The sequence below is a fragment of the Anomaloglossus baeobatrachus genome, unplaced genomic scaffold (genome assembly GCF_048569485.1).
Source record: "Anomaloglossus baeobatrachus isolate aAnoBae1 unplaced genomic scaffold, aAnoBae1.hap1 Scaffold_2622, whole genome shotgun sequence".
Lineage (NCBI taxonomy): Eukaryota > Metazoa > Chordata > Amphibia > Anura > Aromobatidae > Anomaloglossus > Anomaloglossus baeobatrachus.
Genome location: NW_027442161.1, coordinates 121,251 through 134,482, shown reverse-complemented (window position 1 = coordinate 134,482; position 13,232 = coordinate 121,251). Strand labels below are relative to the sequence as shown.

Genomic DNA, 13,232 nt, shown 5'->3' with positions numbered 1-13,232 from the left:
ATTCCCGGCCAACGCATTTGGTGATGCTTTTATTCTGTTTAAGGCTCATGGTTTTCGTTTGTTCTTCACACAATTTAGCAATACTGAAAATTAAAATAACAATAATGAAGAGAAAGTTTCTCTGCTTCTTTTCAACTGTCTTACCTTAACTATATGCCGCGTTACAGTTGTTGATAAAAGCTTAGTAGGGTTACTGCGCATTATAAGAAAAATGCCAGGGTGCTGTTTTTGTAACACATTAGCACAGTTGATGAGCAAAAGCACACATTTTCAGTGTGGGGGAATGCATTGGTGGTATATTGGCGAGAATAGTTGCTTCCCAAGCAATTGACCCGGGTTCGATTCCCGGCCAATGCAAGCGGTATAGGTTTCTCTTTTTGCAACATGTTACTTTTTACTAAAAAGAATGAAAAAATATGGTGCTGAGGCAGAAAACGTAAAAATCCGTGTGCATGTTCAAGCGTTGGTGGTATAGTGGTGAACATAGCTGCCTTCCAAGCAGTTGACCCGGGTTCGATTCCCGGCCAACGCATTTGGTGATGCTTTTATTCTGTTTAAGGCTCATGGTTTTCGTTTGTTCTTCACACAATTTAGCAATACTGAAAATTAAAATAACAATAATGAAGAGAAAGTTTCTCTGCTTCTTTTCAACTGTCTTACCTTAACTATATGCCGCGTTACAGTTGTTGATAAAAGCTTAGTAGGGTTACTGCGCATTATAAGAAAAATGCCAGGGTGCTGTTTTTGTAACACATTAGCACAGTTGATGAGCAAAAGCACACATTTTCAGTGTGGGGGTAGGCATTGGTGGTATAGTGGCGAGAATAGTTGCTTCCCAAGCAATTGACCCGGGTTCGATTCCCGGCCAATGCAGGCGCTATAGGTTTCTTTTTTTTGCAACATGTTACTTTTTACTAAAAAGAATGAAAAAATATGGTGCTGAGGCAGAAAACGTAAAAAACCATGGGCGTGTTCAAGCGTTGATGGTATAGTGGTGAGCATAACTGCCTTCCAAGCAGTTGACCCGGGTTCGATTCCCGGCCAACGCATTTGGTGATGCTTTTATTCTGTTTAAGGCTCATGGTTTTCGTTTGTTCTTCACACAATTTAGCAATACTGAAAATTAAAATAACAATAATGAAGAGAAAGTTTCTCTGCTTCTTTTCAACTGTCTTACCTTAACTATATGCCGCGTTACAGTTGTTGATAAAAGCTTAGTAGGGTTACTGCGCATTATAAGAAAAATGCCAGGGTGCTGTTTTTGTAACACATTAGCACAGTTGATGAGCAAAAGCACACATTTTCAGTGTGGGGGTAGGCATTGGTGGTATAGTGGCGAGAATAGTTGCTTCCCAAGCAATTGACCCGTGTTCGATTCCCGGCCAATGCAAGCGGTATAGGTTTCTCTTTTTGCAACATATTACTTTTTACTAAAAAGAATGAAAAAATATGGTGCTGAGGCAGAAAACGTAAAAAACCGTGTGCATGTTCAAGCGTTGGTGGTATAGTGGTGAGCATAGCTGCCTTCCAAGCAGTTGACCCGGGTTCGATTCCCGGCCAACGCATTTGGTGATGCTTTTATTCTGTTTAAGGCTCATGGTTTTCGTTTGTTCTTCACACAATTTAGCAATACTGAAAATTAAAATAACAATAATGAAGAGAAAGTTTCTCTGCTTCTTTTCAACTGTCTTACCTTAACTACATGCCGCGTTACAGTTGTTGATAAAAGCTTAGTAGGGTTACTGCGCATTATAAGAAAAAATCCAGGGTGCTGTTTTTGTAACACATTAGCACAGTTGATGAGCAAAAGCACACATTTCCAGTGTGGGGGTAGGCATTGGTGGTATAGTGGCGAGAATAGTTGCTTCCCAAGCAATTGACCCGGGTTCGATTCCCGGCCAATGCGAGCGGTATAGGTTTCTCTTTTTGCAACATGTTACTTTTTACTAAAAAGAATGAAAAAATATGGTGCTGAGGCAGAAAACGTAAAAAAACGTGTGCGTGTTCAAGCGTTGGTGGTATAGTGGTGAGCATAGCTGCCTTCCAAGCAGTTGACCCGGGTTCGATTCCCGGCCAACGCATTTGGTGATGCTTTTATTCTGTTTAAGGCTCATGGTTTTTGTTTGTTCTTCACACAATTTAGCAATACTGAAAATTAAAATAACAATAATGAAGAGAAAGTTTCTCTGCTTCTTTTCAACTGTCTTACCTTAACTATATGCCGCGTTACAGTTGTTGATAAAAGCTTAGTAGGGTTACTGCGCATTATAAGAAAAATGCCAGGGTGCTGTTTTTGTAACACCTTAGCACAGTTGATGAGCAAAAGCACACATTTTCAGTGTGGGGGTAGGCATTGGTGGTATAGTGGCGAGAATAGTTGCTTCCCAAGCAATTGACCCGGGTTCGATTCCCGGCCAATGCAGGCGCTATAGGTTTCTTTTTTTTGCAACATGTTACTTTTTACTAAAAAGAATGAAAAAACATGGTGCTGAGGCAGAAAACGTAAAAAACCATGGGCGTGTTCAAGCGTTGATGGTATAGTGGTGAGCATAACTGCCTTCCAAGCAGTTGACCCGGGTTCGATTCCCGGCCAACGCATTTGGTGATGCTTTTATTCTGTTTAAGGCTCATGGTTTTCGTTTGTTCTTCACACAATTTAGCAATACTGAAAATTAAAATAACAATAATGAAGAGAAAGTTTCTCTGCTTCTTTTCAACTGTCTTACCTTAACTATATGCCGCGTTACAGTTGTTGATAAAAGCTTAGTAGGGTTACTGCGCATTATAAGAAAAATGCCAGGGTGCTGTTTTTGTAACACATTAGCACAGTTGATGAGCAAAAGCACACATTTTCAGTGTGGGGGTAGGCATTGGTGGTATAGTGGCGAGAATAGTTGCTTCCCAAGCAATTGACCCGTGTTCGATTCCCGGCCAATGCAAGCGGTATAGGTTTCTCTTTTTGCAACATATTACTTTTTACTAAAAAGAATGAAAAAATATGGTGCTGAGGCAGAAAACGTAAAAAACCGTGTGCATGTTCAAGCGTTGGTGGTATAGTGGTGAGCATAGCTGCCTTCCAAGCAGTTGACCCGGGTTCGATTCCCGGCCAACGCATTTGGTGATGCTTTTATTCTGTTTAAGGCTCATGGTTTTCGTTTGTTCTTCACACAATTTAGCAATACTGAAAATTAAAATAACAATAATGAAGAGAAAGTTTCTCTGCTTCTTTTCAACTGTCTTACCTTAACTACATGCCGCGTTACAGTTGTTGATAAAAGCTTAGTAGGGTTACTGCGCATTATAAGAAAAAATCCAGGGTGCTGTTTTTGTAACACATTAGCACAGTTGATGAGCAAAAGCACACATTTCCAGTGTGGGGGTAGGCATTGGTGGTATAGTGGCGAGAATAGTTGCTTCCCAAGCAATTGACCCGGGTTCGATTCCCGGCCAATGCGAGCGGTATAGGTTTCTCTTTTTGCAACATGTTACTTTTTACTAAAAAGAATGAAAAAATATGGTGCTGAGGCAGAAAACGTAAAAAAACGTGTGCGTGTTCAAGCGTTGGTGGTATAGTGGTGAGCATAGCTGCCTTCCAAGCAGTTGACCCGGGTTCGATTCCCGGCCAACGCATTTGGTGATGCTTTTATTCTGTTTAAGGCTCATGGTTTTTGTTTGTTCTTCACACAATTTAGCAATACTGAAAATTAAAATAACAATAATGAAGAGAAAGTTTCTCTGCTTCTTTTCAACTGTCTTACCTTAACTATATGCCGCGTTACAGTTGTTGATAAAAGCTTAGTAGGGTTACTGCGCATTATAAGAAAAATGCCAGGGTGCTGTTTTTGTAACACCTTAGCACAGTTGATGAGCAAAAGCACACATTTTCAGTGTGGGGGTAGGCATTGGTGGTATAGTGGCGAGAATAGTTGCTTCCCAAGCAATTGACCCGGGTTCGATTCCCGGCCAATGCAGGCGCTATAGGTTTCTTTTTTTTGCAACATGTTACTTTTTACTAAAAAGAATGAAAAAACATGGTGCTGAGGCAGAAAACGTAAAAAACCATGGGCATGTTCAAGTGTTGGTGGTATAGTGGTGAGCGTAACTGCCTTCCAAGCAGTTGACCCGGGTTCGATTCCCGGCCAACGCATTTGGTGATGCTTTTATTCTGTTTAAGGCTCATGGTTTTCGTTTGTTCTTCACACAATTTAGCAATACTGAAAATTAAAATAACAATAATGAAGAGAAAGTTTCTCTGCTTCTTTTCAACTGTCTTACCTTAACTATATGCCGCGTTACAGTTGTTGATAAAAGCTTAGTAGGGTTACTGCGCATTATAAGAAAAATGCCAGGGTGCTGTTTTTGTAACACATTAGCACAGTTGATGAGCAAAAGCACACATTTTCAGTGTGGGGGTAGGCATTGGTGGTATATTGGCGAGAATAGTTGCTTCCCAAGCAATTGACCCGGGTTCGATTCCCGGCCAATGCAAGCGGTATAGGTTTCTCTTTTTGCAACATGTTACTTTTTACTAAAAAGAATGAAAAAATATGGTGCTGAGGCAGAAAACGTAAAAATCCGTGTGCATGTTCAAGCGTTGGTGGTATAGTGGTGAACATAGCTGCCTTCCAAGCAGTTGACCCGGGTTCGATTCCCGGCCAACGCATTTGGTGATGCTTTTATTCTGTTTAAGGCTCATGGTTTTCGTTTGTTCTTCACACAATTTAGCAATACTGAAAATTAAAATAACAATAATGAAGAGAAAGTTTCTCTGCTTCTTTTCAACTGTCTTACCTTAACTATATGCCGCGTTACAGTTGTTGATAAAAGCTTAGTAGGGTTACTGCGCATTATAAGAAAAATGCCAGGGTGCTGTTTTTGTAACACATTAGCACAGTTGATGAGCAAAAGCACACATTTTCAGTGTGGGGGTAGGCATTGGTGGTATAGTGGCGAGAATAGTTGCTTCCCAAGCAATTGACCCGGGTTCGATTCCCGGCCAATGCAGGCGCTATAGGTTTCTTTTTTTTGCAACATGTTACTTTTTACTAAAAAGAATGAAAAAATATGGTGCTGAGGCAGAAAACGTAAAAAACCATGGGCGTGTTCAAGCGTTGGTGGTATAGTGGTGAGCATAACTGCCTTCCAAGCAGTTGACCCGGGTTCGATTCCCGGCCAACGCATTTGGTGATGCTTTTATTCTGTTTAAGGCTCATGGTTTTCGTTTGTTCTTCACACAATTTAGCAATACTGAAAATTAAAATAACAATAATGAAGAGAAAGTTTCTCTGCTTCTTTTCAACTGTCTTACCTTAACTACATGCCGCGTTACAGTTGTTGATAAAAGCTTAGTAGGGTTACTGCGCATTATAAGAAAAATTCCAGGGTGCTGTTTTTGTAACACATTAGCACAGTTGATGAGCAAAAGCACACATTTCCAGTGTGGGGGTAGGCATTGGTGGTATAGTGGCGAGAATAGTTGCTTCCCAAGCAATTGACCCGGGTTCGATTCCCGGCCAATGCGAGCGGTATAGGTTTCTCTTTTTGCAACATGTTACTTTTTACTAAAAAGAATGAAAAAATATGGTGCTGAGGCAGAAAACGTAAAAAAACGTGTGCGTGTTCAAGCGTTGGTGGTATAGTGGTGAGCATAGCTGCCTTCCAAGCAGTTGACCCGGGTTCGATTCCCGGCCAACGCATTTGGTGATGCTTTTATTCTGTATAAGGCTCATGGTTTTCGTTTGTTCTTCACACAATTTAGCAATACTGAAAATTAAAATAACAATAATGAAGAGAAAGTTTCTCTGCTTCTTTTCAACTGTCTTACCTTAACTATATGCCGCGTTACAGTTGTTGATAAAAGCTTAGTAGGGTTACTGCGCATTATAAGAAAAATGCCAGGGTGCTGTTTTTGTAACACATTAGCACAGTTGATGAGCAAAAGCACACATTTTCAGTGTGGGGGTAGGCATTGGTGGTATAGTGGCGAGAATAGTTGCTTCCCAAGCAATTGACCCGGGTTCGATTCCCGGCCAATGCAGGCGCTATAGGTTTCTTTTTTTTGCAACATGTTACTTTTTACTAAAAAGAATGAAAAAATATGGTGCTGAGGCAGAAAACGTAAAAAACCATGGGCGTGTTCAAGCGTTGGTGGTATAGTGGTGAGCATAACTGCCTTCCAAGCAGTTGACCCGGGTTCGATTCCCGGCCAACGCATTTGGTGATGCTTTTATTCTGTTTAAGGCTCATGGTTTTCGTTTGTTCTTCACACAATTTAGCAATACTGAAAATTAAAATAACAATAATGAAGAGAAAGTTTCTCTGCTTCTTTTCAACTGTCTTACCTTAACTATATGCCGCGTTACAGTTGTTGATAAAAGCTTAGTAGGGTTACTGCGCATTATAAGAAAAATGCCAGGGTGCTGTTTTTGTAACACATTAGCACAGTTGATGAGCAAAAGCACACATTTTCAGTGTGGGGGTAGGCATTGGTGGTATAGTGGCGAGAATAGTTGCTTCCCAAGCAATTGACCCGTGTTCGATTCCCGGCCAATGCAAGCGGTATAGGTTTCTCTTTTTGCAACATATTACTTTTTACTAAAAAGAATGAAAAAATATGGTGCTGAGGCAGAAAACGTAAAAAACCGTGTGCATGTTCAAGCGTTGGTGGTATAGTGGTGAGCATAGCTGCCTTCCAAGCAGTTGACCTGGGTTCGATTCCCGGCCAACGCATTTGGTGATGCTTTTATTCTGTTTAAGGCTCATGGTTTTCGTTTGTTCTTCACACAATTTAGCAATACTGAAAATTAAAATAACAATAATGAAGAGAATGTTTCTCTGCTTCTTTTCAACTGTCTTACCTTAACTACATGCCGCGTTACAGTTGTTGATAAAAGCTTAGTAGGGTTACTGCGCATTATAAGAAAAATTCCAGGGTGCTGTTTTTGTAACACATTAGCACAGTTGATGAGCAAAAGCACACATTTCCAGTTTGGGGGTAGGCATTGGTGGTATAGTGGCGAGAATAGTTGCTTCCCAAGCAATTGACCCGGGTTCGATTCCCGGCCAATGCGAGCGGTATAGGTTTCTCTTTTTGCAACATGTTACTTTTTACTAAAAAGAATGAAAAAATATGGTGCTGAGGCAGAAAACGTAAAAAAACGTGTGCGTGTTCAAGCGTTAGTGGTATAGTGGTGAGCATAGCTGCCTTCCAAGCAGTTGACCCGGGTTCGATTCCCGGCCAACGCATTTGGTGATGCTTTTATTCTGTATAAGGCTCATGGTTTTCGTTTGTTCTTCACACAATTTAGCAATACTGAAAATTAAAATAACAATAATGAAGAGAAAGTTTCTGTGCTTCTTTTCAACTGTCTAACCTTAACTATATGCCGCGTTACAGTTGTTGATAAAAGCTTAGTAGGGTTACTGCGCATTATAAGAAAAATGCCAGGGTGCTGTTTTTGTAACACCTTAGCACAGTTGATGAGCAAAAGCACACGTTTTCAGTGTGGGGGTAGGCATTGGTGGTATAGTGGCAAGAATAGTTGCTTCCCAAGCAATTGACCAGGGTTCGATTCCCGGCCAATGCAGGCGGTATGGGGTTTTTTTTTGCAACATGTTACTTTTTACTAAAAAGAATGAAAAAATATGGTGCTGAGGCAGAAAACGTAAAAAAACGTGTGCGCGTTCAAGCGTTGGTGGTATAGTGGTGAGCATAGCTGCCTTCCAAGCAGTTGACCTGGGTTCGATTCCCGGCCAACGCATTTGGTGATGCTTTTATTCTGTATAAGGCTCATGGTTTTCGTTTGTTCTTCACACAATTTAGCAATACTGAAAATTAAAATAACAATAATGAAGAGAAAGTTTCTGTGCTTCTTTTCAACTGTCTAACCTTAACTATATGCCGCGTTACAGTTGTTGATAAAAGCTTAGTAGGGTTACTGCGCATTATAAGAAAAATGCCAGGGTGCTGTTTTTGTAACACCTTAGCACAGTTGATGAGCAAACGCACATGTTTTCAGTGTGGGGGTAGGCATTGGTGGTATAGTGGCGAGAATAGTTGCTTCCCAAGCAAGTGACCCGGGTTCGATTGCAGGCGATATAGGTTTCTTTTTTTGCAACATGTTACTTTTTACTAAAAAGAATGAAAAAATATGGTGCTGAGGCAGAAAACGTAAAAAACCATGGGCGTGTTCAAGCGTTGGTGGTATAGTGGTGAGCATAACTGCCTTCCAAGCAGTTGACCCGGGTTCGATTCCCGGCCAACGCATTTGGTGATGCTTTTATTCTGTTTAAGGCTCATGGTTTTCGTTTGTTCTTCACACAATTTAGCAATACTGAAAATTAAAATAACAATAATGAAGAGAAAGTTTCTCTGCTTCTTTTCAACTGTCTTACCTTAACTATATGCCGCGTTACAGTTGTTGATAAAAGCTTAGTAGGGTTACTGCGCATTATAAGAAAAATGCCAGGGTGCTGTTTTTGTAACACATTAGCACAGTTGATGAGCAAAAGCACACATTTTCAGTGTGGGGGTAGGCATTGGTGGTATAGTGGCGAGAATAGTTGCTTCCCAAGCAATTGACCCGTGTTCGATTCCCGGCCAATGCAAGCGGTATAGGTTTCTCTTTTTGCAACATATTACTTTTTACTAAAAAGAATGAAAAAATATGGTGCTGAGGCAGAAAACGTAAAAAACCGTGTGCATGTTCAAGCGTTGGTGGTATAGTGGTGAGCATAGCTGCCTTCCAAGCAGTTGACCCGGGTTCGATTCCCGGCCAACGCATTTGGTGATGCTTTTATTCTGTTTAAGGCTCATGGTTTTCGTTTGTTCTTCACACAATTTAGCAATACTGAAAATTAAAATAACAATAATGAAGAGAAAGTTTCTCTGCTTCTTTTCAACTGTCTTACCTTAACTACATGCCGCGTTACAGTTGTTGATAAAAGCTTAGTAGGGTTACTGCGCATTATAAGAAAAATTCCAGGGTGCTGTTTTTGTAACACATTAGCACAGTTGATGAGCAAAAGCACACATTTCCAGTGTGGGGGTAGGCATTGGTGGTATAGTGGCGAGAATAGTTGCTTCCCAAGCAATTGACCCGGGTTCGATTCCCGGCCAATGCGAGCGGTATAGGTTTCTCCTTTTGCAACATGTTACTTTTTACTAAAAAGAATGAAAAAATATGGTGCTGAGGCAGAAAACGTAAAAAACCATGGGCGTGTTCAAGCGTTGGTGGTATAGTGGTGAGCATAACTGCCTTCCAAGCAGTTGACCCGGGTTCGATTCCCGGCCAACGCATTTGGTGATGCTTTTATTCTGTTTAAGGCTCATGGTTTTCGTTTGTTCTTCACACAATTTAGCAATACTGAAAATTAAAATAACAATAATGAAGAGAAAGTTTCTCTGCTTCTTTTCAACTGTCTTACCTTAACTATATGCCGCGTTACAGTTGTTGATAAAAGCTTAGTAGGGTTACTGCGCATTATAAGAAAAATGCCAGGGTGCTGTTTTTGTAACACATTAGCACAGTTGATGAGCAAAAGCACACATTTTCAGTGTGGGGGTAGGCATTGGTGGTATAGTGGCGAGAATAGTTGCTTCCCAAGCAATTGACCCGTGTTCGATTCCCGGCCAATGCAAGCGGTATAGGTTTCTCTTTTTGCAACATATTACTTTTTACTAAAAAGAATGAAAAAATATGGTGCTGAGGCAGAAAACGTAAAAAACCGTGTGCATGTTCAAGCGTTGGTGGTATAGTGGTGAGCATAGCTGCCTTCCAAGCAGTTGACCCGGGTTCGATTCCCGGCCAACGCATTTGGTGATGCTTTTATTCTGTTTAAGGCTCATGGTTTTCGTTTGTTCTTCACACAATTTAGCAATACTGAAAATTAAAATAACAATAATGAAGAGAAAGTTTCTCTGCTTCTTTTCAACTGTCTTACCTTAACTACATGCCGCGTTACAGTTGTTGATAAAAGCTTAGTAGGGTTACTGCGCATTATAAGAAAAATTCCAGGGTGCTGTTTTTGTAACACATTAGCACAGTTGATGAGCAAAAGCACACATTTCCAGTGTGGGGGTAGGCATTGGTGGTATAGTGGCGAGAATAGTTGCTTCCCAAGCAATTGACCCGGGTTCGATTCCCGGCCAATGCGAGCGGTATAGGTTTCTCCTTTTGCAACATGTTACTTTTTACTAAAAAGAATGAAAAAATATGGTGCTGAGGCAGAAAACGTAAAAAAACGTGTGCGTGTTCAAGCGTTGGTGGTATAGTGGTGAGCATAGCTGCCTTCCAAGCAGTTGACCCGGGTTCGATTCCCGGCCAACGCATTTGGTGATGCTTTTATTCTGTATAAGGCTCATGGTTTTCGTTTGTTCTTCACACAATTTAGCAATACTGAAAATTAAAATAACAATAATGAAGAGAAAGTTTTGTGCTTCTTTTCAACTGTCTAACCTTAACTATATGCCGCGTTACAGTTGTTGATAAAAGCTTAGTAGGGTTACTGCGCATTATAAGAAAAATGCCAGGGTGCTGTTTTTGTAACACCTTAGCACAGTTGATGAGCAAAAGCACACGTTTTCAGTGTGGGGGTAGGCATTGGTGGTATAGTGGCAAGAATAGTTGCTTCCCAAGCAATTGACCAGGGTTCGATTCCCGGCCAATGCAGGCGGTATGGGGTTTTTTTTTGCAACATGTTACTTTTTACTAAAAAGAATGAAAAAATATGGTGCTGAGGCAGAAAACGTAAAAAAACGTGTGCGCGTTCAAGCGTTGGTGGTATAGTGGTGAGCATAGCTGCCTTCCAAGCAGTTGACCCGGGTTCGATTCCCGGCCAACGCATTTGGTGATGCTTTTATTCTGTATAAGGCTCATGGTTTTCGTTTGTTCTTCACACAATTTAGCAATACTGAAAATTAAAATAACAATAATGAAGAGAAAGTTTCTGTGCTTCTTTTCAACTGTCTAACCTTAACTATATGCCGCGTTACAGTTGTTGATAAAAGCTTAGTAGGGTTACTGCGCATTATAAGAAAAATGCCAGGGTGCTGTTTTTGTAACACCTTAGCACAGTTGATGAGCAAACGCACACGTTTTCAGTGTGGGGGTAGGCATTGGTGGTATAGTGGCGAGAATAGTTGCTTCCCAAGCAAGTGACCCGGGTTCGATTGCAGGCGATATAGGTTTCTTTTTTTGCAACATGTTACTTTTTACTAAAAAGAATGAAAAAATATGGTGCTGAGGCAGAAAACGTAAAAAAACGTGTGCGTGTTCAAGCGTTGGTGGTATAGTGGTGAGCATAGCTGCCTTCCAAGCAGTTGACCCGGGTTCGATTCCCGGCCAACGCATTTGGTGATGCTTTTATTCTGTATAAGGCTCATGGTTTTCGTTTGTTCTTCACACAATTTAGCAATACTGAAAATTAAAATAACAATAATGAAGAGAAAGTTTCTGTGCTTCTTTTCAACTGTCTAACCTTAACTATATGCCGCGATGCAGTTGTTGATAAAAGCTTAGTAGGGTTACTGCGCATTATAAGAAAAATGCCAGGGTGCTGTTTTTGTAACACCTTAGCACAGTTGATGAGCAAAAGCACACGTTTTCAGTGTGGGGGTAGGCATTGGTGGTATAGTGGCGAGAATAGTTGCTTCCCAAGCAATTGACCCGGGTTTGTTTCCCGGCCAATGCAGGCGATATAGGTTTCTTTTTTTGCAACATGTTACTTTTTACTAAAAAGAATGAAAAAATATGGTGCTGAGGCAGAAAACGTAAAAAACCGTGTGCATGTTCATGCGTTGGTGGTATAGTGGTGAGCATAGCTGCCTTCCAAGCAGTTGACCCGGGTTCGATTCCCGGCCAACGCATTTGGTGATGCTTTTATTCTGTTTAAGGCTCATGGTTTTCGTTTGTTCTTCACACAATTTAGCAATACTGAACATTAAAATAACAATAATGAAGAGAAAGTTTCTCTGCTTCTTTTCAACTGTCTTACCTTAACTATATGCCGCGTTACAGTTGTTGATAAAAGCTTAGTAGGGTTACTGCGCATTATAAGAAAAATGCCAGGGTGCTGTTTTTGTAACACATTAGCACAGTTGATGAGCAAACGCACACGTTTTCAGTGTGGGGGTAGGCATTGGTGGTATAGTGGCGAGAATAGTTGCTTCCCAAGCAATTGACCCGGGTTCGATTCCCGGCCAATGCAGGCGATATAGGTTTCTTTTTTTGCAACATGTTACTTTTTACTAAAAAGAATGAAAAAATATGGTGCTGAGGCAGAAAACGTAAAAAAACGTGTGCGTGTTCAAGCGTTGGTGGTATAGTGGTGAGCATAGCTGCCTTCCAAGCAGTTGACCCGGGTTCGATTCCCGGCCAACGCATTTGGTGATGCTTTTATTCTGTATAAGGCTCATGGTTTTCGTTTGTTCTTCACACAATTTAGCAATACTGAAAATTAAAATAACAATAATGAAGAGAAAGTTTCTGTGCTTCTTTTCAACTGTCTAACCTTAACTATATGCCGCGTTACAGTTGTTGATAAAAGCTTAGTAGGGTTACTGCGCATTATAAGAAAAATGCCAGGGTGCTGTTTTTGTAACACCTTAGCACAGTTGATGAGCAAACGCACACGTTTTCAGTGTGGGGGTAGGCATTGGTGGTATAGTGGCGAGAATAGTTGCTTCCCAAGCAAGTGACCCGGGTTCGATTGCAGGCGATATAGGTTTCTTTTTTTGCAACATGTTACTTTTTACTAAAAAGAATGAAAAAATATGGTGCTGAGGCAGAAAACGTAAAAAAACGTGTGCGTGTTCAAGCGTTGGTGGTATAGTGGTGAGCATAGCTGCCTTCCAAGCAGTTGACCCGGGTTCGATTCCCGGCCAACGCATTTGGTGATGCTTTTATTCTGTATAAGGCTCATGGTTTTCGTTTGTTCTTCACACAATTTAGCAATACTGAAAATTAAAATAACAATAATGAAGAGAAAGTTTCTGTGCTTCTTTTCAACTGTCTAACCTTAACTATATGCCGCGATGCAGTTGTTGATAAAAGCTTAGTAGGGTTACTGCGCATTATAAGAAAAATGCCAGGGTGCTGTTTTTGTAACACCTTAGCACAGTTGATGAGCAAAAGCACACGTTTTCAGTGTGGGGGTAGGCATTGGTGGTATAGTGGCGAGAATAGTTGCTTCCCAAGCAATTGACCCGGGTTTGTTTCCCGGCCAATGCAGGC

The 13,232-nt window shown here is 40.9% G+C and overlaps 35 non-coding genes across 35 annotated transcripts; all 35 read left to right on the top strand.

Annotated features, from left to right (window-relative positions):
• Positions 1 to 285: 285 nt before the first annotated feature.
• On the top strand, positions 286 to 357 carry TRNAG-CCC (transfer RNA glycine (anticodon CCC)). The gene has a single exon. It is a non-coding gene; the product is annotated as a tRNA-Gly (tRNA).
• Positions 358 to 460: 103 nt separating this feature from the next.
• Positions 461 to 532, top strand: TRNAG-UCC (transfer RNA glycine (anticodon UCC)). The gene has a single exon. It is a non-coding gene; the product is annotated as a tRNA-Gly (tRNA).
• A 269-nt stretch (positions 533 to 801) lies between these two features.
• Positions 802 to 873, top strand: TRNAG-CCC (transfer RNA glycine (anticodon CCC)). The gene has a single exon. It is a non-coding gene; the product is annotated as a tRNA-Gly (tRNA).
• A 620-nt stretch (positions 874 to 1,493) lies between these two features.
• TRNAG-UCC (transfer RNA glycine (anticodon UCC)) lies at positions 1,494 to 1,565 on the top strand. The gene has a single exon. It is a non-coding gene; the product is annotated as a tRNA-Gly (tRNA).
• A 269-nt stretch (positions 1,566 to 1,834) lies between these two features.
• On the top strand, positions 1,835 to 1,906 carry TRNAG-CCC (transfer RNA glycine (anticodon CCC)). Its single transcript has one exon. It is a non-coding gene; the product is annotated as a tRNA-Gly (tRNA).
• Positions 1,907 to 2,009: 103 nt separating this feature from the next.
• On the top strand, positions 2,010 to 2,081 carry TRNAG-UCC (transfer RNA glycine (anticodon UCC)). The gene has a single exon. It is a non-coding gene; the product is annotated as a tRNA-Gly (tRNA).
• A 269-nt stretch (positions 2,082 to 2,350) lies between these two features.
• On the top strand, positions 2,351 to 2,422 carry TRNAG-CCC (transfer RNA glycine (anticodon CCC)). Its single transcript has one exon. It is a non-coding gene; the product is annotated as a tRNA-Gly (tRNA).
• Positions 2,423 to 3,042: 620 nt separating this feature from the next.
• Positions 3,043 to 3,114, top strand: TRNAG-UCC (transfer RNA glycine (anticodon UCC)). The gene has a single exon. It is a non-coding gene; the product is annotated as a tRNA-Gly (tRNA).
• A 269-nt stretch (positions 3,115 to 3,383) lies between these two features.
• Positions 3,384 to 3,455, top strand: TRNAG-CCC (transfer RNA glycine (anticodon CCC)). The gene has a single exon. It is a non-coding gene; the product is annotated as a tRNA-Gly (tRNA).
• A 103-nt stretch (positions 3,456 to 3,558) lies between these two features.
• TRNAG-UCC (transfer RNA glycine (anticodon UCC)) lies at positions 3,559 to 3,630 on the top strand. The gene has a single exon. It is a non-coding gene; the product is annotated as a tRNA-Gly (tRNA).
• A 269-nt stretch (positions 3,631 to 3,899) lies between these two features.
• On the top strand, positions 3,900 to 3,971 carry TRNAG-CCC (transfer RNA glycine (anticodon CCC)). Its single transcript has one exon. It is a non-coding gene; the product is annotated as a tRNA-Gly (tRNA).
• Positions 3,972 to 4,416: 445 nt separating this feature from the next.
• TRNAG-CCC (transfer RNA glycine (anticodon CCC)) lies at positions 4,417 to 4,488 on the top strand. Its single transcript has one exon. It is a non-coding gene; the product is annotated as a tRNA-Gly (tRNA).
• Positions 4,489 to 4,591: 103 nt separating this feature from the next.
• On the top strand, positions 4,592 to 4,663 carry TRNAG-UCC (transfer RNA glycine (anticodon UCC)). The gene has a single exon. It is a non-coding gene; the product is annotated as a tRNA-Gly (tRNA).
• A 269-nt stretch (positions 4,664 to 4,932) lies between these two features.
• On the top strand, positions 4,933 to 5,004 carry TRNAG-CCC (transfer RNA glycine (anticodon CCC)). The gene has a single exon. It is a non-coding gene; the product is annotated as a tRNA-Gly (tRNA).
• A 104-nt stretch (positions 5,005 to 5,108) lies between these two features.
• TRNAG-UCC (transfer RNA glycine (anticodon UCC)) lies at positions 5,109 to 5,180 on the top strand. Its single transcript has one exon. It is a non-coding gene; the product is annotated as a tRNA-Gly (tRNA).
• Positions 5,181 to 5,449: 269 nt separating this feature from the next.
• Positions 5,450 to 5,521, top strand: TRNAG-CCC (transfer RNA glycine (anticodon CCC)). Its single transcript has one exon. It is a non-coding gene; the product is annotated as a tRNA-Gly (tRNA).
• A 103-nt stretch (positions 5,522 to 5,624) lies between these two features.
• TRNAG-UCC (transfer RNA glycine (anticodon UCC)) lies at positions 5,625 to 5,696 on the top strand. The gene has a single exon. It is a non-coding gene; the product is annotated as a tRNA-Gly (tRNA).
• Positions 5,697 to 5,965: 269 nt separating this feature from the next.
• TRNAG-CCC (transfer RNA glycine (anticodon CCC)) lies at positions 5,966 to 6,037 on the top strand. Its single transcript has one exon. It is a non-coding gene; the product is annotated as a tRNA-Gly (tRNA).
• A 104-nt stretch (positions 6,038 to 6,141) lies between these two features.
• TRNAG-UCC (transfer RNA glycine (anticodon UCC)) lies at positions 6,142 to 6,213 on the top strand. The gene has a single exon. It is a non-coding gene; the product is annotated as a tRNA-Gly (tRNA).
• Positions 6,214 to 6,998: 785 nt separating this feature from the next.
• Positions 6,999 to 7,070, top strand: TRNAG-CCC (transfer RNA glycine (anticodon CCC)). Its single transcript has one exon. It is a non-coding gene; the product is annotated as a tRNA-Gly (tRNA).
• A 444-nt stretch (positions 7,071 to 7,514) lies between these two features.
• TRNAG-CCC (transfer RNA glycine (anticodon CCC)) lies at positions 7,515 to 7,586 on the top strand. The gene has a single exon. It is a non-coding gene; the product is annotated as a tRNA-Gly (tRNA).
• Positions 7,587 to 8,194: 608 nt separating this feature from the next.
• Positions 8,195 to 8,266, top strand: TRNAG-UCC (transfer RNA glycine (anticodon UCC)). The gene has a single exon. It is a non-coding gene; the product is annotated as a tRNA-Gly (tRNA).
• A 444-nt stretch (positions 8,267 to 8,710) lies between these two features.
• On the top strand, positions 8,711 to 8,782 carry TRNAG-UCC (transfer RNA glycine (anticodon UCC)). The gene has a single exon. It is a non-coding gene; the product is annotated as a tRNA-Gly (tRNA).
• Positions 8,783 to 9,051: 269 nt separating this feature from the next.
• Positions 9,052 to 9,123, top strand: TRNAG-CCC (transfer RNA glycine (anticodon CCC)). Its single transcript has one exon. It is a non-coding gene; the product is annotated as a tRNA-Gly (tRNA).
• Positions 9,124 to 9,226: 103 nt separating this feature from the next.
• TRNAG-UCC (transfer RNA glycine (anticodon UCC)) lies at positions 9,227 to 9,298 on the top strand. Its single transcript has one exon. It is a non-coding gene; the product is annotated as a tRNA-Gly (tRNA).
• A 444-nt stretch (positions 9,299 to 9,742) lies between these two features.
• On the top strand, positions 9,743 to 9,814 carry TRNAG-UCC (transfer RNA glycine (anticodon UCC)). Its single transcript has one exon. It is a non-coding gene; the product is annotated as a tRNA-Gly (tRNA).
• Positions 9,815 to 10,083: 269 nt separating this feature from the next.
• Positions 10,084 to 10,155, top strand: TRNAG-CCC (transfer RNA glycine (anticodon CCC)). Its single transcript has one exon. It is a non-coding gene; the product is annotated as a tRNA-Gly (tRNA).
• A 103-nt stretch (positions 10,156 to 10,258) lies between these two features.
• Positions 10,259 to 10,330, top strand: TRNAG-UCC (transfer RNA glycine (anticodon UCC)). Its single transcript has one exon. It is a non-coding gene; the product is annotated as a tRNA-Gly (tRNA).
• A 268-nt stretch (positions 10,331 to 10,598) lies between these two features.
• Positions 10,599 to 10,670, top strand: TRNAG-CCC (transfer RNA glycine (anticodon CCC)). The gene has a single exon. It is a non-coding gene; the product is annotated as a tRNA-Gly (tRNA).
• Positions 10,671 to 10,772: 102 nt separating this feature from the next.
• TRNAG-UCC (transfer RNA glycine (anticodon UCC)) lies at positions 10,773 to 10,844 on the top strand. The gene has a single exon. It is a non-coding gene; the product is annotated as a tRNA-Gly (tRNA).
• A 434-nt stretch (positions 10,845 to 11,278) lies between these two features.
• Positions 11,279 to 11,350, top strand: TRNAG-UCC (transfer RNA glycine (anticodon UCC)). Its single transcript has one exon. It is a non-coding gene; the product is annotated as a tRNA-Gly (tRNA).
• Positions 11,351 to 11,794: 444 nt separating this feature from the next.
• On the top strand, positions 11,795 to 11,866 carry TRNAG-UCC (transfer RNA glycine (anticodon UCC)). The gene has a single exon. It is a non-coding gene; the product is annotated as a tRNA-Gly (tRNA).
• A 269-nt stretch (positions 11,867 to 12,135) lies between these two features.
• Positions 12,136 to 12,207, top strand: TRNAG-CCC (transfer RNA glycine (anticodon CCC)). Its single transcript has one exon. It is a non-coding gene; the product is annotated as a tRNA-Gly (tRNA).
• A 103-nt stretch (positions 12,208 to 12,310) lies between these two features.
• On the top strand, positions 12,311 to 12,382 carry TRNAG-UCC (transfer RNA glycine (anticodon UCC)). The gene has a single exon. It is a non-coding gene; the product is annotated as a tRNA-Gly (tRNA).
• A 434-nt stretch (positions 12,383 to 12,816) lies between these two features.
• TRNAG-UCC (transfer RNA glycine (anticodon UCC)) lies at positions 12,817 to 12,888 on the top strand. The gene has a single exon. It is a non-coding gene; the product is annotated as a tRNA-Gly (tRNA).
• The last annotated feature ends 344 nt before the right edge of the window (positions 12,889 to 13,232 follow it).